Source organism: Monodelphis domestica, chromosome 2 (genome assembly GCF_027887165.1).
Source record: "Monodelphis domestica isolate mMonDom1 chromosome 2, mMonDom1.pri, whole genome shotgun sequence".
NCBI classification, from domain to species: domain Eukaryota; kingdom Metazoa; phylum Chordata; class Mammalia; order Didelphimorphia; family Didelphidae; genus Monodelphis; species Monodelphis domestica.
In genome coordinates this window covers 21,402,553-21,423,131 of record NC_077228.1, presented here as the reverse complement: position 1 = coordinate 21,423,131, position 20,579 = coordinate 21,402,553, and the positions used below count along the sequence as shown (strand labels likewise).

At 42.3% G+C, this 20,579-nt stretch overlaps 1 long non-coding RNA gene across 1 annotated transcript; it reads right to left on the bottom strand.

The window, feature by feature from the left end:
- Nucleotides 1-1,483: 1,483 nt before the first annotated feature.
- LOC103097948 (uncharacterized) lies at nt 1,484-15,819 on the bottom strand. Its single transcript, XR_461138.3, has 5 exons — nt 15,695-15,819; nt 4,390-4,753; nt 2,121-2,175; nt 1,985-2,029; nt 1,484-1,825 (listed from the first exon to the last, which is right to left on the bottom strand). It is a non-coding gene; the product is annotated as an uncharacterized LOC103097948 (long non-coding RNA).
- Nucleotides 15,820-20,579: the final 4,760 nt, after the last annotated feature.

The window sequence follows — 20,579 nt, the reverse complement described above, 5'->3', positions numbered from 1 at the left end:
TGGTACATGGAGTTTTCTTGGCAAAGATAATACAGTGTTTTGCCATTTCCTTCTCCAGTGAATTAAGGCAAACAGAGGTTAAGTGACTTGCCTAGGGTCACACAGCTAATGAGTGTCTGAAGCAGATTTAAGCTTTAATATTCCTGACTCCAGGACCAGTGCTCTCTCCACCAGCCCACTTCACTGCCTTCTATGCTCTTTCTTAGCTTTAGAAATGCCAAAATCAATATGGTGCATATACTGCTCCCATGAAGTCATCTACGATCTAATGTGGGGAAAGGTGGGCACAGGAATCGTATGACACAAAGGAGTTTGAGATATATGCAAAGGCTAGAACCAGGCAAGGTACTGGGGGAAATTGAGGAAGGAGAAATCATATACCCAGAGAAGTCATACAATGCTTCATGGAGGAGAGTGAAGGAAGGGAAAGTCTTCAACACCATAGGTCAGTGATCGGAAACCTATGGCACAGGTGCCAAAGATGGCACACAGAGCACTCTCTGTGGGCACAGCAGAGTTGCTTTCCTACCCCTCTCCATTGTGCCTGATGGCATTTTTTCACATCCCCCACCCCTCTGCCCACCAGTCCAATGGGAATGCTTTCTCCCTCCCCTTTGTGGGGGCAAGGAGGGTATGTATGGCTTATGATCTGGGGGTGGGGTGGGGTGGGGATGGAGTCTGGCACTCTGTCTCTAAAAGGTTTGCCATCACTGCCTTAGGATGAAGTCATTCCAAACACAGAGACTAGAGGAAGAGCCATGAAAACAGAAGGCAGCAGGAAAGCAGTGGGGTGTAGGTTCTAGTCATTTGGACTGGAATATGTACTCATCTCCTTCAAAGTAATCTCCTTGATGAGATATATACACTTATTGCTAGTATGCCCATTGCTCGGAACTCCCCATTCACTACTTGGGCAAATTCTTTTGACTGTCTTTGGTAGGGGAAATTTGTATTTAGGGGGGAGATTTAATTTGTGGGAACAGCCAAGCAGCCAAAACTTTTGTGGCCAAATATAAAGAAAGAAGTTGAATCCAGAATGAAGCACAGAACCTGATTCTCTAGAAGGAGCCTTCCAAGAGAGGAGCTGGAGTCTGTGGCCTCCCAGAGAGGAAGCAACACAGGGACAGGGGAAGGAAGTTTTCTTATGGTTTCCATATAATCAGAATTGCAGGATTTTACATTTGGATGAATATCTCTCTCTCTTTTTTAAACCCTTACCTTCCATCTTGAAGTCAATACTGTGTATTGGTTCCAAATCAGAAGAGTGGTACTGGCTAGGCAATGGAGGTCAAGTGACTTGCCCAGGGTCACACAGCTAGGAAGTGGCTGAGGCCAGATTTGAACCTAGGACCTCCCGTCTCTAGGACTGGCTCTTAATCCACTGAGCTACCCAGCTGCCCCCCCTAACCCCTTTTAAAAGGGGAAAATAAAAAGAAAAACAAAACACTTGTAAGAAATATTCATAAGCAAGCTTATTTCTTCCATAACTTCAATTTTTATTCTCCCAGTTTCCTTGTCACATTAGCCGGCATTTCTAGGACTTTGTTTAGGAGAATCAGTGACAATGGACATCCCCATGTCACCCTGGGTTTTATTGGTAAGGTTATCCTCATTACAAATAATGGGAGTTTTTGCTTGTAAATATAGACTGTTATTTCATGGGAAGTCTGTTTCTTCCTCTAGCTTCTCATTAGAAAAAAAAATTAAACAGAAATATATATGTATATATTTTCTATTTCGCCAAAAGCTCTTTCCACATTCCTTGTTATTTTTCCAGCAAGGGATTCTCAGTACAAAGAGGTCAAAGTGACTTGCCAAGGATCACCTGGGAAATAAGTGACAGTCAGAATTTGAACCCAAATCCTCTGATTCTAAATTCAGCTCTATTAATGCTGTAGCACCCCACCCCCCTGGCTGAAACCCAGTGAAACCTACTTTCTTCCAGTAAGCAGGCAGCCTGTTTACTAGAGAGGCCAATTTGTACCTGTTTTCTTGTGTGCCTGAGTGCCTGCGGAAGCTTGCACAATCCCTGCGTTGTCAGAGAAGGGACTTGATATTAGAAGCTTTCACATCCTATTAACGTATATCAGGGATATAGGAAAGGTTGAGCATTTACTTACCAGTTAAGCGGCTGGACTTTCTGGGGAGAAGCACTCTGTCATGTCGAAATGACTTCTAGGAATAAATCAAATTTCCCTGTGTACTTAGGGGAGAAGGAATTATTGAAATGCCATCCCTGCTGCTGTGGGGAGGGAGCCTGTAGTCTTGTCACAAGGCCACCAGGGGGAGCGCGTGGCTCATCCCTGAGCCGCTTAGTTGCTGATCTTATCTATGGAACTATTTCTCTCTCTCTCTCCCTCTCCCTCTTCCTCTCTCTCTCCCTCTCTCTCTCCCCCCCCTCCCTCTCTCTCTCCTTTCTTCTCCATCTCTCTCCTCTTGCTCTCTTTCTTTGTCTTTCTCTCTCCTCCCCCTCCTCTTTCACCTGCTTTTCTTTCTTCCTTCCCTCCCTCCTTCCCTTTCTCTCTCTCTCTCTCTTACTCTCTTGATTTCTTTCTCTCTCCCTCCCCCTTTCTTTACATATCTTCCTCCCTTTCCCTCCCTCCCTTCCTCTGTCTCTCTCTCCCCTCCAGTCTCTTTCACCTGCTTTTCTTTCCTCCCTCCCTCCATCTCACACACTCTCTCTTTCCCTCCTGATTTCTTTCTCTCTCTCTCTCTCCCCCATTTCTTTACATCTCTTACTCTCTTTCCCTCCCTCCCTTCCTCTCTGTCTCTCCGCTCCTGTCTCTTTCACTTGCTTTTCTTTCCTCCCTTCTTTCCTCCCTCCCTCCCTCCATCTCGCTCTCTCTTTCTTTCTCTCTTTTCCTCTTGATTTCTTTCTCTCTCCCTCCCCCTTTCTTTCCCTCTCTCCCTCCCTCCCTCCCTTCCTCTCTGTTTCTCTCTCCCCTCTTGTCCCTCTTTCTTTCCTCTGTCTCTCTTTTGCCCTGTCTCTTTTTGTCTCTGATTGATGAACTATTTGTGGGTCCAATAAGAGGTAATTATCAGCACTTCTTTTCATTTCAAATGTAATCTTTTGTGGCTTAGAGACCTACACCCTTTATCCAAAAGGCTCTGTGGACAGAAAATGGGAGCTGAGAAGGGGGAGCCTGGTAAAACAATGGAAAGCTGGATCTTTGAAAGCCCTGATCTGAAGGGTTGATACCTGGCCCCACTGGGCATCAGAGAGCTGCCCTGAAGGCAGGGGGAGCTTAATGGTGTTGAGGGGGATGAGGATGAATGGAAAGGGGGGAGGAGCCTAGCACTGAACCAAGGTAGATTCTTCTTAGATCAGCTCTGTCCAATTGAGCCAAGGCACAATAATCAGGCAGGGGCCTAGCTGAATTGATGAAAAGTCAGAATTATAGATTTTGTTTTGGGAAAAAAGAAATGTGGTTTTATTATTTTCAATTACACTCCATTCATTAATATAGGCTAAGAGCTAACGAGGCTGCCAAGGAGAGGTCTGGCTGGATCCTGCTTTAATATGCTCATAGAATGACTGAGCTGCAGGCACTTGAGATATTATCCCCAATATATCCTCCTCCCCAGTCATTGTGTAGATCAGGAAACTGAGGCTCTGAGCAGAAACTCATGGCTGCATATATAAAGAAAGGGCAAAGGATAGAATGCTAGTCTCTGGCCTCCCTCTGCCATTCTGAGCACCCTAATTGCACCTGGGGGTAATTATGTGTTTGAAGCTTTTTGAGGGTCAGCAGGGCATGTAGAAAGTGTGCTGATTTGGGACCTGGGTTTGAATCTCTAGTTTTCTATCTTCTACCTGTATGACCTTGGGAAGGTCTATACCTTAACCCTTCTATTTCTTTATTTGTTAAATGACCAAATGACCTTGGAGGTCTTTTTTTTTAGCTCAAATTCAAAGACCCAATAATTCTATTCTTTTTGCATGTTCTCACCAATCTCATTCCCACTGTTGATTTGCTTAGAAAAAAAGCTTCTGCCCTCACCTATCTCTGTCCAGCCGATAGTATAGACTGTGCCTGAATTTTTACAAATGCTGATTTTGTGAGTCAGTTAGGGGTTCATTTTCCCTCCTCACCCAGGGTTCAGTATTCCAGCAGTACAATGAAGGCACCAGTCCCTTTTGTATCTTTAAGATTGCGATTTAGCAAAAAGAAAAGTGACAAGTTTCTTTTTGGGAGGGAGCAGGTAAGGTGGCTCAGTGGATAGGGGGCCAATCCTAGAATCAGGAGAACCTGGGTTCAAATCTGATTCCATTTACTCCGTTTACCTAGCCCTTGCTCTTCTGTCTTAGAGTCAACACAAAGACAAAAGATAAGGGTAGTTTTTTGTTCTTTTTTTAAAGAAACATATATTTTTGACCTGGGCACATACCTGTGTGAATAGCCTGCTCCATCAGGGCATCACTTCCTATTCACTGGCCTTGTACTGTGAATAGATGGAGAGCTGGGCTGATAATTGAATAGGAGGCAGAGATCAAGGGAGAACATATCCAGGAAACTGTGCAGAACTTTCAATGATTCCAAGCTGGTTGTTGCCTCAGAAGTCCATTGTCAACTTCACTATTCTCCCAGCAATGCCATATGGCTGGGGATCATGGAGCATCCTTATCTCAGTCGAATTCCAGTGGCAGGTGTGGGCTCTGGCAAGGGGCATGGTGGCTGTGAGCAGGCTACGGCAGAGGACCTGTGATGACTTGTTATCAGCAGGCGAAACATCCCAGAAGGTGTTCTGTTGGCTGTATACATCGGGAAAATGAGGCGGGTCAGTGGAAGAGCAAGAACAAGGCAACAGATGGACAGTTTAAGGGTCATGTGGGAAACCCTGAGCTAATTATAACAATAATAACTCATATTTATATAGGGACAGGGAATAGAGCTAGGATTCCTGAGATTTCTAGAACTCCCAGGTAAGGGAACTCCAGCTACCAGTACAGATCAGCACCTTCTCTGTTACAAATAGTATAGAGCAGTGATGGTGAGTATAGATGTATAGATGTATAGATGTATATAGAGTATAGATGGTGAACCTATGGCATGGGTGCCAAAGAGGGCATGCAGAGTGTTCTCTGTGGCCACTCGGTCACCCTCTCCCCACCCTCAGAGTTCCATACTAGAAAGATAGAGGGACTCAGGCAGAACTGCTCCCTTCCCCCTCTCTTCTGTGCATGATGATATTTTTTTTTCACATCACCTGCCCTTCTGCCCAGCAGCCAAATGGGAGTGCTTTATCCCTCCCCTGGTGGGGTAAAGGTGGAAGGGCAGGGAATGCCAAACATTTGGTGGGGAAGGGAACATGGTGCGGGGCAGGCATGGCATGGTCTGGGGGTGGTGGTGGAACCCAACATTCTGTCTCTAAAAGGTTCACCATCACTGGTATAGAGTCCTGATTGTTTAAGAAACTTCCCCAGGGCTAGACATCCAATAGGAGTCAAGAGTGGAAATTGAACCCAAAGCTTTTGGGTTGGTCTCTGAGACCAATTCTCTATTCTACTATCCTGCTTCTCAAGTGAATTCAATAACTATTATGGGAAAGATATTATGCCCAATGCTAGGGATACAAATACCAGGATGAAGCAGTGCCTGCCCTCAGGGAGCTAACATTCTAATAGAAAATGGCAACAGTGTTTTCAGGTTTAGGTTAGGCTCTGGTTTACTGGGGAGATCATCTCAAGGGAGAGAGAACTTCTAGGGAAGCAGGGGCAAGATCACCCAGGCTAGGATAGGGTGAAGCACCTTGGATCTTTATCAGCTGATTAAATCATGAATCCAGCAGAGGCTCAGACCATTTGTGTTAGAGTCTACATCAGTGGGGGTTTCCTCTCCTAGCAACCACATGTAGATGAGACTTAAAGGAATCCAGGGTGAGGCAGAGAGCCAGAGGGAGAGCATTTCAGGTGTGGGTGATTGGCATCTTCTCCTGTTTTGATGGCATTTCCACTTAATTTCAGAGGTTTGACACTGGCCAGAATGTCTTGCTGGTAATGATATTGTTTTACTGAAGAGGAAAGGAAGAGGGGATGGCCAAAGGCAGGAAAGGGAGCCTAGAGTGGTAATCTGCAGGAATCTAGGATTAGATTACACAGCTGCTCAGCTACCAATGACTTCAGTTCACCTAAAGAAGAGAGTCCTGGGGATGCCTATAAGTGGATATTTGAGTTCATGCCTTATGCAGTTGACCACTTGCCTGCCATGTTCCTAGGAGAGCACTTTTAGACTGATCACATGATTTAGACTAAAATCTGTAAGGTCCTTCAAGTCAAACCACTCCATTTCACAGATGAGTAGACTGAAGAACAGAGAGGTTAAGTGACTTGTCTAGAGATACCCAACCAGTAGGTGAGGCAGAATTTGAACTTGGGGTTTCCTGATTCCAAGTTCAGAGCTCTATCTGCTTACTCTGCCACCTAGCTGTTGCCTCATGAGCACCTCTATGAGCAGGAGAGAAGAGGAGACTCAAATTTGTTTTCCTTCTTTGTAGCAGGAGATTTTTTGTAGGGTGTCAGGTACAGGAGGGACCAAAGAACATAGAACGGTAGCTCTGCCAAGGACCCTTGAATATAGAAAGTTAGTTTGGAGAGGCTCCAGAGCCAACTTTGTCAGAACTGGGAGGGGTATTAGGAAGAGAGCTTAGAATGAGAAATGTCAGGGCTGAGATGGAGCTTAGAACAGGGGATGTCAGAGTTGAGAGAGGACCTAGAACAGGGAACATCAGAGTTGCAAGGGCCCCCAAGCACACACCACTTCTTTCTACATTCTCAAGCTGCACTCCTGCCAACCTTTGAGATTTTTGACTGTCACAAAGGGTTCCGTCACCATGGGGTTGGAGGGGATTTCCAGATGCATCTCACCCAACCTCTTCATTTTACACATGAGAAAACCAAAGCCCACAGAGAGAAAGTGACTTGTCCAAGGTCATAAAGATGATTTGAAGGCATATCCTTTGATTTCAAACCTCTCCCCTTTCCTACTACCCCCGCGAGAGCAGGTTGGGGACTTCATCAGGCAGGTTCTTATCCTGACTGAAAAGATCTCTAATCTCTCATTACTGACTAAAACCTGCTGTTTGTTGACTGACTGACTAGCTCAGGAACCACCTTATCTCAGGTGATATGCCAGGATGGAGGGTGGGAGATCTATTTAGGAAGAGTCTCATTGTTTTCTTTAGATTCCTACCATCTGGAACCAGTGCTTGGCATTCAGTTGGTTTTTAAGAAATACCCATTAAAATGTAAGATTAATATTAATATCCAAATAACTGCAATTGTTATATTTTATAAAGTTTATTAATAATCACTTGAAGTTGAAGAAATAAAAGATCAAAAATAAAAGCCTGAGTAAAAGCCCTGTGAGTGAAATTCTCCTTCCTGGCACTCACCCTGCCACAAACTGCATTCCTGGGGGGGAAAAGAGGGCGGAGTTACATTCAAAATATATCCTCCCCATGTTAGCATGTAATGCAAGAAGGGATGGGAAGCTGGGATTTAGAGTCCTGGGGAGCAAATTCTAATTACACAGAATGAAGCATAGCCATTAAGTGATGGCACATTTCCTCCTAGGGCTTGGGAACTAGTCCATACAGACTCACCCCATGTGTTGTAGTCAAAGGCTCTGCTCAGACTCTGGCCTGAAAAACTGGATGACAAATTCACAAGTTGAGACTTTGTTGGCACCTTGATAGTCACAACTTGTTATTTGTTTGCCCTAAAGATTTTGGCCTGTGGACCATCGAATCATAGATTGAGATCTGTCAGAGACCTTATTGACCATCACATTCAGATTCCTTATTTCAATAGATGAAGATATGAAAGCCATAGAGGGTGATTGATTTGTCCAACATCCCCTAAGTCTGTGTTGGTGAACCTAAGGCATGTGTGCCAGAGAGGGCTGCTTCCTTCCTCCTCTCCACATCCCTGAGCACATTTCTTCCATCATCCACTCCTCTGTCTAACAGACCAATAGGAGTGCTTCCTCCCTCCTCTGTCTAGGATAAGGTGGGGGCTCACACACAGTGTGAGGATGACAGTTTGGGCACTCAGTTTCTAAAAGGTATGCCATCACCACCCTAAGTAGTCAGTATTCTCTTCGTGGACTGGCCCTTATGCAGAAGCATAACTATAACAGGGTCACTTGGTCTTTGCCCCAGGGTACATAACCTTCCTTACTATAGTGACTGATGTCCATGTCTCTTTCTTTGAGGCCCTCCATAGGAATGAAGATCTTCTTCAAGATCCTATTATCTTCACTCTCCCAATCCATGGGGTCATCTCTGGAGGGACATTCCAAATGTCTTGTGTACTGACCTCCTTTGCTCCTTAAGTATGTGACACATGTACCAGAATTCTTAAATTAAGCTCTATAACTTGGACTCCCTTTCTCTCTTTAGTTGACCTTTTTGATGCAACAATGGCTAGAGAGGCCATATGGGGTGGTGTAGAGGAGAAAGATAATTAGGTTTAGTCAGAAGATCTGAGTTTGAATTTTGCTTCTTTTATTAACTATCCATGTGACCTTGGTAAGTCACTTAACCTTCAATGGTCTCTTTCTTCCACTTTTAAAAGGTAGAAATTAGACTGGATATCCTTAAAGTTTCTGTCCAGTTTTAGATATGTGATCCTATGACTTTCTGGCTTCAAGAATGATTTGAGAGATAGTGTGATACAGTAAAAAGAGCAGTGGGTTTAAATTCAGAGGACCTGGGTTTAAATTCTGCCTCTGTAGCCTACTACCAATGGTAAGTCACCTCACTACCTCAGGTTCCTTATGGAGGAAAAGGAGGATGGCTTGGCCCAGGTGATCATTAGGGTCCCAAAGTTCAAGGAGACTTAGAGGAGTTAAGAAGACTCTTCCTAAGATTGTTGTTATGCATGTCCAATTTTTCATGGCCCCATTTGAAGTTATAGTGGCAAAGAAACTGGAATAGTTTGCCACTTCCTTCTCCAGATCATTTTAAAGATGAGAAAATTAAGGCAAATAGGTTTAAGTGACTTACCCAGGGTCACACATCTAGGAAGTTTCTAAGGTCAGAGTTGAACACTGGTCTTCCTGACTTCATGCCTAGTGTTCTAGGCATCAAATCTTTAGGATGGTGGAATTAATCTTGTGAATTCCTGTGTCCCTTCTGCTAGTCATCCCAGGATATTCATCTTCTTTCTCCATTAAGGATCCTAACATGGCTACCAGAGCAGTGGAGCATTGCAGTGGTCAGGGCCACCGCCACTTGTATAATGAGGAGAGCTTTGCTGGTTCATTGAGTACTCCATTCACATTGCAGGTCCATCCCGTGCCGTATCTATTGCTGTCTGAAAGCTGCTTAGATGTTCTTTCTTAGATCAGTGCAACTAGCAGCCTGTTTTTTGACAACTGCATCAGCCCTCTGGCTCCCTGGTGACTTTGGGCAGAGGATGGGGCAGGCAGGGTCTATATTTTTCTGCTTTAGACAGTTTAGCTTGTTGAAAAGGTTTATGTGACTTGACAAGCTGAAGAGGGAAATTGTCAAGCCCCAAATGCCATTGGGCCCAATGGTCAGGACAGTATCCCTGGCTGAGGACCTCCCCCCACTTGAAGGCTTGTTGATAGACAAACCCACCTCTCTGGGTTGCTGGGGGTGGAATAATCCATTGTGAGGCTCAGGTTTGAGAATACTAAGTCAGTAGTGAAATCAGAAGAGAACAGTTCTCCCTGGGGATGCAGGAGGCTAGAAAGCCTTTTCCTGTGTGGAGACTTCCACCAGAGCTCTATTCACAAAGAAAGCTATTCTCCTTTGAAAAGTAAAAGGGGAGAAACACAGACTCCTCGACCTTCTATGTCTACCCCAGGTAGCTTGTCAAGTCCTCTCCACACCTTCAATCCTCCGATGGAGTGCAAATATGAAACAGTCACCCAGTGACACCTGGGACACCCATGGAGGCTGCAGTGCTGGGGAGGGATGTGTGGAGATGTCTCTGTTCCTGACACAGCTCCAGTTCAGCCCAAGGGGTCATTCTCTAGTGGAGAAGGAAGGGAGATTCTGTCTAGGCTAGCCGACGGAGAGATGAATTATCTTGTAAGAACAAGCAGAATCTATCTTGGCTGGAGACAGGGAGGTTGTAAAGTTCCTTCCCAGCGGGCGACAGCACCCAATTTAGTGATGAGTGGGGATTTATGCAGCACAGCTGAAGGTGGCTTTCTTGGCATAGGACTCAGGCAGGTGCTAAGGAGAAAGCCCTTGGATAAGCATGTGAGTGATAAGCATGGGGGTTGGGGAGTGCGTACTGAGATGGGAGAAAGGGAGTGATTTCTTGCACCCTGGAGCAAAATAGAATATGGGCTACTCACTGATCCTGTGATGTCATTGTTGGTCATAGATACTTAGGACAGCAGAGACAGAGGGCAAAGTCCTATCTATGCCAAAATATTTCAGTGGTATGTTTGGTTGTGGTAAACAATTGGAAGGAAAGTAAATACCCATCAGTTGGGCAATGGCCAAACAAACTATGGTGTATTAAAGAAATGGCCTTGGAAGGAAGGAAAGGAGGCAGGAAAGAGGGAGGGAAGGAAGGAAACAAGCATATATTAAACACCTATTATGTACCAGGAGCTATGCTAAATGCCTTATAAATATTATCTTGTTTGATCCTCAAAACAATCCTGGATTATAAGTATTATTATTAACCTCATTTTACAAATGAGGAAACCAAGGGAGATGAGGTGAAGTGACTTGCCCAGGGCCACACACTTAGTATCAGAAACTAGATTTGAACTTAGGTCTTTCTGAATACAGACTCAGCACTCTATCGATTGGGTTAGTCAGAAGACACAGTTAACTTAAAGCTGTGTTGATGAGCCTATGGCACGCATACCAGAGCGTGCTGGAGGGGACTATTCCCTTTCTCCTCTCCATGAGCACCTAAAGACATTTCTCACATGACCCACCCCTCTTCCCAGCAGCTCAACTAGAGTGTTTCCTCCTTCTCCTATCTAGGGGAAGTTGGGGACAGGACTCATAAGCACTGTGAGGTTTGCAGTTTGGGCATTCTGTCTCTATGGTCTCTAAAAGATTCACCATCACTGGTGTAGTGACATCTACTTGCAATCATAGCAACAAATATTTTCCCTGGGTCACCCGTAATTACAAATACATTGATCATCATCAGGGAGAGGTTTTCTGAAATATTCATGGTGAGGCATACATCTTCTTAGAGTCAGAGATTTAAAGCTTGAAGGAAACTCTGATGGTGATATAACTGTTGGGTTTCAGGGGATGGGTTTGGATGGTAACTTAGTCCAGTATCCTGGTTTGGGAAGACTATTCAAGTGGAGTGCAGGCAGAGCCAGACCCTGAGATCACACACACACACACACAAACACACACACACAGATCTCTATGTTATAAATTACAGGTGTTTAATACAATAAGGATAAGTTGGAAGGGATTTGGTTATATCTTATTCTATTATAAATATCTATACCTCCCCAGATCTACAAATCTCTCCACAGAGATTGCTTCTGAGTGGTTCCCTACTCTATTCTTACACTATCTATATAACACCAAAGACACTATGCTTAACTAACTAATGCTAAACAATCCTTTGGTAATCTAAATGAAAGGGTCTGTGTGAAAGTCTGAGAGGGCCAGTCATAGTCTCATGATTCACAGAACAGGAACTCAATAGGTGTCAAAAGGCCAACAGGTACAGCATAATTCATTCTTTTGATTTTGTATTATAGTTTCCTGCTGCCTTGTGATATCACTTACTTCTAATTGTTGTATTCTGGTTTTTAAAGACTGAATTTCATCCCTGGATTTTTGGTCACCCTTCTCCTTCTGGTCTTGTTTTCTTTGGAGGTCATCTTTCATTTTCTTTGCCTCATCTTTCATCTCCTTTGCCTCATTTTCAATCTGATTAATTTTGGCTTTCAAGACACCATTTTCTGTTTCCAGATGACTTATATTGCTTTTTAAGTTCTTTTACCAGTTGTCTTCATCCTCTCTTAATTGTGTTTTGAATTGTATTTTGAGTTCTTCCAAAGCCTGTGTCCAATTCGCTGGAGTTTCTGTATTTTTTGCTTGGTGTTCCTTGATCTTCCTCTGTTACATTTGCTCTTTGCTCATTGTCTGGATAGAAACTATCAATTGTAATTTCTTTTTTATTTTTCTGTTGTTTGCTAATATTTGCCCCTCCCCCCCAGTTGCCTGCACTCTTGCTCCTCTCCTTATGTGTTGTATCTGTGGGTTTGGGCTTTTCTGTCAACCTTCACCCTTGGAGCTTAGCAAGGCTCTCAGAGCAATCTGTAGGGGAGGGGTGTTGGAGCTTGAGCTTCCCTGACTTCTGGAGGCTTGATAAGATTAAGCCCAGAAGAGTTGAATTTGCAGAGATGGATGTGCCCTGAGGTAAAAAACTCAGGAAGGGGGGCTACAATATGGAGAGTCTTGGCTGCGACTAGGCTGCCTGCTCTGCGCTTCTTCTCCAACTGCTTCCCCACCACCTGTGTTCAAAGCCCTGAGCTTGGCACAGCTTTGCCTGCAAGGTACTCCCTCCAGACTAGTGCCCTTGCCCACCCAGAGGTTCCAGCCACTGCTAGAGGCTCAGTACTGTAGGTGGAGGAGGGGTCCTGGGACCTTCCTTCTTCCTTCCCCTTAAACCTGAGTGTTTTCAAATTCAGGCTTTTTGGGTGTGTACCTTTTAAGTTGAGTCTAGCAGAAGGGTTCCTTGGTTCTGTCCTGTTAGGTTTGGTTTTCAGTCCCCTAAGGGCACTTGGTTTTTAATCAATAAGGAAGGGTTTTCAGAGGTCTGAACTTTCGCTGCCTCTATGCCTCCATCTTGACTTCACCTCCTACAGGATAATTCAAACAACAATTAGATGTGAAGAACAAGCAGTCAAATCCACAGGGAAAAGCTAATTCTCCTCAGGTCCACCCAGAGGGAAAAAGCTACAGCCATTAGGCTTGCTTAAATGTCTCTCTCCAAACAGCTGCTGCTCTCCCCAGAATTCCAGAACTCTGTTCTTTTGCTGTCAGTCTGCAAACTCACACACATTTAACTTTTACCTACAACAATGGTCCAATCTTCCAATTTTCAGATGAGGAAACGGTGCCCAGAAAGTTGAAATGATTTTCCCAAGGCCGCATGGGCTGTGAGTGACAGAACCGAGAACCAACATGGCCAGTGTTTTGATTTAGTTTACTTGATTATATAACTATAATGAAAAAAGTTTTATTGAGTTAGAGAAACTCTTTGGGAAATGATAGAAATTTTTTAAAATAGCATTGATTAAGGAAGTGAATTCGGTGAAACTGGTGAAAAAAATAAGTGACCCTCATTAGATGTACTGCTCAGGAATGACTGTTATAAATGGAATGGCATAGGCAGTGGATTCATTGACAATGAAGGTATTCCAGCCAAATCCGATTGTCTGTTCTCCATAGATTTTTCAGGAGGCATAAACACTATGGTCAATGGGAGCGACACACTAGTGGTTATTTCATATGAGAGATGGAGTGATAATATGAAAAGGGGAAAGATCTTGGAGTCAGGAGGATCTGCATTCCATTATGGTTTTTATACTGGTCAGTTGGGTAACCCTAGACAAATCCCTTTATCTGTTGATATTCAAGGAATTCTCTAGGAATATAAGTTACAAAGGAGTTGGTAATCTTCATTGGTGCAAGGAGCTTCCATGCTGAGAGTCTCCTAACCTGATGAAATGAAAGATCAAGTAAAAAAAAAAAAGCTTAATAAATGACTGTTAAATGATTTAAATTAGAATGCTTCTGATAGGGTTTTGGGCTAAAGAACTTCTTATGTTCCTTCCAACTCTGAGTCTATGAGAGTATAAAGCATTATTTCTGGTAAGGGAAATAGTTTCAACCTTTAGAACTGTTAATATCTCATCTAGGATTTGTTTTCCAAAGGATGTATTACAGCCAGTAGGATCATTAGGAAATGTGGCATATGAGGGATGATTAAAGGAACTGGGGTTGATTCCCTTTCAGAAGACTCAGGGAAGACACCATTGAGTCTTCAAGTATTTGAAGGGCTCGTGGAACTTGGACCCAACAGGAAGAGCCAAGGTAAAAGCATGGGGAAAAGTTGCAGAGGCAAATGAAGGACTGAAAGAATGAACAGCTTCTGTCAGTTTGAGCTATCTTGTGCAAAAATGGGCTTCAAACTGATGTTGTACAGACAATTATAGGATGATATAGAATGAGATGAAATGGATTTAGTACAGTTCATAATACATAGTAAGAGATTAATAAAAATGATTGAATTAATCATTATGGTACTCAATAAATGCATATGGTATTGAATTGAGTTGTGCTTAGCACAATGTCTGGCACATAGTAGGTGCTTAATGTTTATTGACATTATTGACAGTCTCAGTTGATGGTCTCTGAGGTCCTTTTCAACTTGGAGATTTTATGATAGAATCCAGTCCCTTTATTGTATACATTTGGTGAATGGAAGCTCAGAGAGGAGATTTGCTCAAAGTCCAACACTGCCAGTGATTGAGTCAGGATTCAAATCCACTGCCTCTGACTCCAAGGCTAGATCATTTCTTACTTTACAGTAGAGTCCTTCAAAATGATTTGGGGAGTGGAAAGAGTTTAGACAATCTTGAAACCAGAGTCTACGGCTGGTGATGATGGGACATAGACAAGTCCAGTTGGGTGGAGTAGGAGGGGACCTGTAGGCTGAAGAATGGGGAGACAATGATAACATGAGGTCATTGGGAGTTTAGTGTTCTGTACATCAGTACAGAAACTCTGAATAGACATTACCCAGAGGCAACAAGTGGAGGCCAAAGCAGAAACAGGAAGAAAGCAGGCTCAATTTCTTCTAGGAAATTACACAGTGTCTGTATATCACCTCAACTTTCTCTCCAGAATAGAGACTCATCCTTAACAATAACACTCTTTGGGCTTTTCTGTAAAGCTCTGAGTTGTGAAACAACAATACTTTTTCAAGATGCAAAGTTGAAGATGCTACCCAAAAGTCAATGGGGAAGCTTATTTTGAGGGCATGCAAGCTAAACACATCATTATCCAAGAATTACAAAAAAGAAGGGAAAGAGGAAAAAGAACAGGAAGAAAGGAATAAACATTTATATAGTGGCTGCTGCTTACAAGGCACTGTACTAAGTGCTTTACAAATACTATTTCATTTTATCCTTACAAAAGCCCCATTTTACAGATGAGGAGATTGAGGTAGACAGAATTTAAGGAGCTTGCCTAAGATCACACAGTTAGTGAGCATGTTGAGGTGGGATTGGATAGCATGTCTTCCAATAAAGGCCATTGCTTTATCTACTGGACCACATAGCTTCCTCCAAAGGGAGATAAATATGGCAGAAAAGATTTCATCAGTGAACCATGTGATTGATGAACTTAGATTTGAAAAAATACGGAAATAGAAGGGGGTATAAGATGAATGCAAAAGGAGGGTACAATCCTGTAAGAATAACATCAGGACTCTAATGCTCTAATTTTTTAACCCCTACTGTCCATCATAGAATCCATACTTGGGTATTGGTTCCAAGTCAGAAGAGTAGTAAGGGCTAGGCAATGGGGGTTAAGTGACTTTCCCAAGGTCAAACAGCTGGGAAGTGTCTAAGGCCAGATTTGAACCTAGGACCTCCTGCCTAGAGAATATTTCCATAAAGATTAACTGTTCTGTTTTCAGGTGCAGTGTCAATCTTACCTGTTGTTGTAGATCTGTTCTCAATCACTGAGCCACCCAGCTTCCCCCAGCTCTAATGCTTATAATGAACTAAGTCTGATGAGTAAGGTTGTGGTGTAAGATCTCTCCCAGAATTGAGATTTTATTCTCCAAGGTGCATTCCACTTCTTCTATTCCATGTTCTAAGGTTCCTCCCAGTGCTGACATTCTATGTTCTCATACTGATCTACAAATCCAACATTCTATGTTCCAAGACCCATTCCAGTTCTGATATTCTTTGTTCTAAAGTGGGCAATGTATGGTCAGCTCTCTCATTTGGTAGATCTTACCTAGCATATGAATGATGGATGGATGAATGAATGGATGGATGAATGGATGGATAGATGGTTGGATGGATGAATTCTTTCTTCTGTGTGAAAGATCGTGCAATGTTTGGCATTAATTTTGAAATGCTTTTGAAAAGAAATAAAATCCAGGTTGATGCCAGGAAAGTGAAGTCAGGCATATTTTTTTTTTCCAGGCAGCTGTAGCAAGACATTAAAATTCACCCAGGAGTCACTAGAATCCATTCAGCTGGAACTGAGACCAGCTAGGAATGTGACTGACCACATTTGTTTACAGTGTGCTAATCCCTCTCTGTTTTTAGTCCTGCACAGAAAGACTTCAGGAGAAATGTACTAAGTCTAATTACAGACTGTCGGTATTGAATATCTCAGGGGAAAGCATGTCCAGAATAAAAGTATTACAGCGGTTATATATGCTGCTTTTTTTTTTTTTTACCCTGGGTTCCTAGTGCCTTAGCTCTGAGGAATTTCCTAGCCCAAGGTGGGAGAATATTTCCATAAAGATTAATTCTGTTCTGTGTTCAGGGGCAGGGTCAATCTTACCTGTTGTTAATAATGAACATCAGAGTAAAAGAGCTCAGTTGGGGCTGTTCACTGCTGATGAATATCACTGGTCCCACTCATGACATTTAAAGGAATGTTTATGTACCCTGGTCAAACTAGCTGATCTTTTGCAATGACAACAGCCCATTTGTGTGAAAGTCAGGAGGTAGCTAGCAGGTATATCTGAGAAGTTTACAGCAGCTTGGCTATAGTACTTTGGATTTTCAGCCTTATTTCCTTTGTGTTTAAATTATGTGATTGTGGCTACTGTACTTTTCAAAAATACCATTAGAAACTTGTATGATGTGTCCATGCTTCTATAGGTATCATTACATAGTCATGGTCTATACAGATGAGGAAACCGAGTTTCAGTGAGAAGACCATAGAACTCAAAGGAGTTAGGGTTGAGCAAATTGGCAATGATGGAAAAAGATAGCAATACCAAATGTTGGTGGGATTGTCAGAACATAGAAATACTAGTGCATTGTTGGTGGAGTGGTGATTTAGTGAAAACCACTTGGGATTATGCAAATAAAGTGACAAAATGTCCAGAATCTTTGACCTAGAGTTTCTGATATTAGGTATATATTGCAAGGGAATCATTGTTAAAAAAAGTCCCTCATTAGTGACTCAAAAATCTATATGAAGTGTGTGTGTGTGTTTGTGTGTGTGTATGTGTTATCAAAGAAGTAGAAACAAAGTATATGCCAACTGATAGGGTATGTCTAAACAAACCATAGTACATGAATGCAATGGAATACTATTGTGATTAATGATAATTTAGATAAATGTGGAAAGTCTTCTATGACTTGATACGGAGTGAAGTAAGCTGAGGTGAAAAAATAATACAAAGGATGACTACAATAATGTGAATGAAAAGAACACAACTACAAACCAATTCCAAATAAATGTTGCAAAGTTACAAAGAAAAGAAGAAATATGAGAAGACACCTCGTCCAGCTCCTTCGCAGAGGTAGATGGTCCATAGGTATGGAGAACTGACATCTTCAGTTTTTATTCACCATGTGAATCAATTTTGCTCCTTTTTCCCCCTCTTCTTCCCTTTTTTATTTAAAAAGCTTATTCTTTGTTATATCAGTTGGTTCTCCAGAAGGAAGGAAATTACACAGGGAGAAATATAAGTGATATAAAAAAGGTTTCAAAAAATAAAGAAAGAATCCAAGCTAAAAATGGAACTTAGGTGTCTCTAATTTCAATTTCAGTGAATGCTCTTTTGTTGATACTTACTGTGACTTCCAAGATGCAAAATCTCAAATGGAATCAAACAAAAGGAAGAGAAGATTTGCTCAAATGCACACTGAGTAGCCATGCTAAGTGGGTCACTCAACAAGGGGCTCTATAGTCAGGTCTATATTGCCAGCTTATGTACCTGGTACATAGTAGACATTTAATACATGTTTATTGACTAACTTTTTTGATGAAACTTCTAAGAACATATGTCAGTTCTGCAAATACTTATTAAACACCCGATGTATACAGAACCCTTCACTTTCTTTCAGTATGTTCTTACCCTGATATTGGGTTACCAGATGGCAGGCTTGATGAGGGCAGGAGTAATGCCATCCATCTTTGTATCTCTCACATCAGTCACAAGACTTTGTACAAAATTTTGATTGGGTATTTTTCCCTTCCCTTTCCCTTTCCCTTTCCCTTTCCCTTTCCCTTTCCCTTTCCCTTTCCCTTTCCCTTTCCCTTTCCCTTTTCCCTTTCCCTTTCCCTTTCCCTTTCCCTTTCCCTTTCCCTTTCCCTTTCCCTTCCCCTTTCCCTTTCCCTTTTTCTTTTCTTTTCTTTTCTTTTCTTTTCTTTTCTTTTCTTTTCTTTTCTTTTCTTTTCTTTTCTTTTCTTTTCTTTTCTTTTCTTTTCTTTTCTTTTCTTTTCTTGGACCAGACTACTTATTGTATTGGCCTTGGGGATCCTATGAGTAAGGGAACTCCCTCTACCAATGATATTCAACTTGCAACTTGGATGTTAGGAGATGGTCTAAGTCACTGAGTGGGAAAATTGCTTGTCCAGAATCACATACAACATGTTTTTTTTTAAACCCTTACCTTCCATCTTGGAGTCAATACTGTGTATTGGCTCCAAGGCAGAAGAGTGGTAAGGGCTAGGCAATGGGGGTTAAGTGACTTGCCCAGGGTCACACCTGGGAAGTGTCTGAGGACAAATTTGAACCTAGGCCCTCCCGTCTCTAGGCCTGGCTCTCAATCCATTAAGCTACCCAGCTACCCCCACATACAAAATGTTTAAAACCAAATTTGAACCCAGGTGTTCTGATTTCATGACTGGCTCTCTACCAAGATATCTCCACTTTCATGTAGTTGCATGTTAAGTGTTCGACTCAAATTGAATAATTTCCCTTCCTTAAGTCAATCAATCATCAAGAAATCTATAAACACCTATTATGTTCTAAGGGTTTCATGGTCTTAGGTAGGCAGTACATCTCACCCTTGATGCTCCAGACTCTTTATAGTCTTAGGAGAGATATTGACAGTGCCATGAATACAAGCATGCATGATATGCAGAATGTGCCAGGCAATAACTCATGCCTGCCATGAACAGGAAGCCAATGCAGCAAGTGAAGCCTTCTCTAAATGGATTGTTTTTTTTTCTTTTGCCATTCTGCTCTTTGGCCCAATCTATCTCAAACTGAGCCCTGAAAGTGAAAGAAAACCCATTACCTAAGGGTGGATTTTTTAGTGTTTGACAGTTACCTCTGAATATTAAATATTGATGCATCCACATAGAGAGTGGGGTGGTGAGGGAAGAGGCACTAACCTGAGTGCAGAGAGATCAATGAGTTCCAAACTTGGCTGTTACTTAAGGGCTTCATTTTGTCCTACTATTTGTCCTTTGTCCTCTTAGTTATCTCTCTAAGGCCCTCCTTCTCCGTATCATGCTTTTTGTGTGAAATGCCTTCTTACTCTTCTGCCCATTTTCCCTGCTATGTTTCCCATTCCCCAAAACATATAATTTGCCTTCCATATATTCTAGGAGCTGTCACGGTGATATTCTGAAAGCATAGGTCTGACCATGTCACCTACCTGTTCAATGCCTCCCAAATTCACCACCTCAATGTCATCGTGGCTCTTCATTTTACCTCATCCTACACATCCAATCATTTGTTAAAATAGCATCACTCCTACTTTTATAAACTCTTTTGTTTCTGTCCCTCTTTTCATGCAAATAACCATGACCTTAGTATATACCTTGTCATCTTTTCCTTAGATATCTGTGATAGTTTCCTAGTTGTCTCAAGCCACACCACTCTCCAATTCATCCTTTCACTCAGCTGCCAAAGTGATTCTCCAAAAGTATAGATCTGATCATATCACTTCCACCCCCTCTACTCAGTAACTCCAGTGGCTCCTGCTTACCTCTGAAATCAAATATAAACTTCTCTATTGGACATTTAACCCCTTACCCAACCTCCCAACCTGGCTCCAATCTACCTTGCCCCCTTTTGATATATTATTGCATTGCTTGCTTAGAGGTAACTGGATTGCTCAATGGATAGACCTGAAATCAATGCTTAGCATAGTGCCTGGCACATAGTAGGTGCCTGTACTCTATGGTATGATCTATTTCCATAATTGTCCTTTTCCCTTTAATACCTTTCTCAGATGTGTTTCTGCTTCTCTCCAGACTGAAATTCCACAATTCAAATGCTTTATCACTTTGGAATACTCCACCATTTGATATAGTGTATGGCACCTATCAAGTTCTTAAAAAAATTGTTTCCTTCCTTCCTTCCTTCCTTCCTTCCTTCCTTCCTTCCTTCCTTCCTTCCTTCCTTCCTTCCTTCCTTCCTTCCTTCCTTCCTTCCTTTCTTTCTTTCTTTCTTTCTTTCTTTCTTTCTTTCTTTCTTTCTTTCTTTCTTTCTTTCTTTCTTTCTTTCTTTCTTTCTTTCTTTCTTTCTTTCTTTCTTTCTTTCTTTCTTTCTTTCTTTCTTTCTTTCTTTCTTTCTTTCTTTCTTTCTTTCTTTCCTTCCTTCCTTCTTC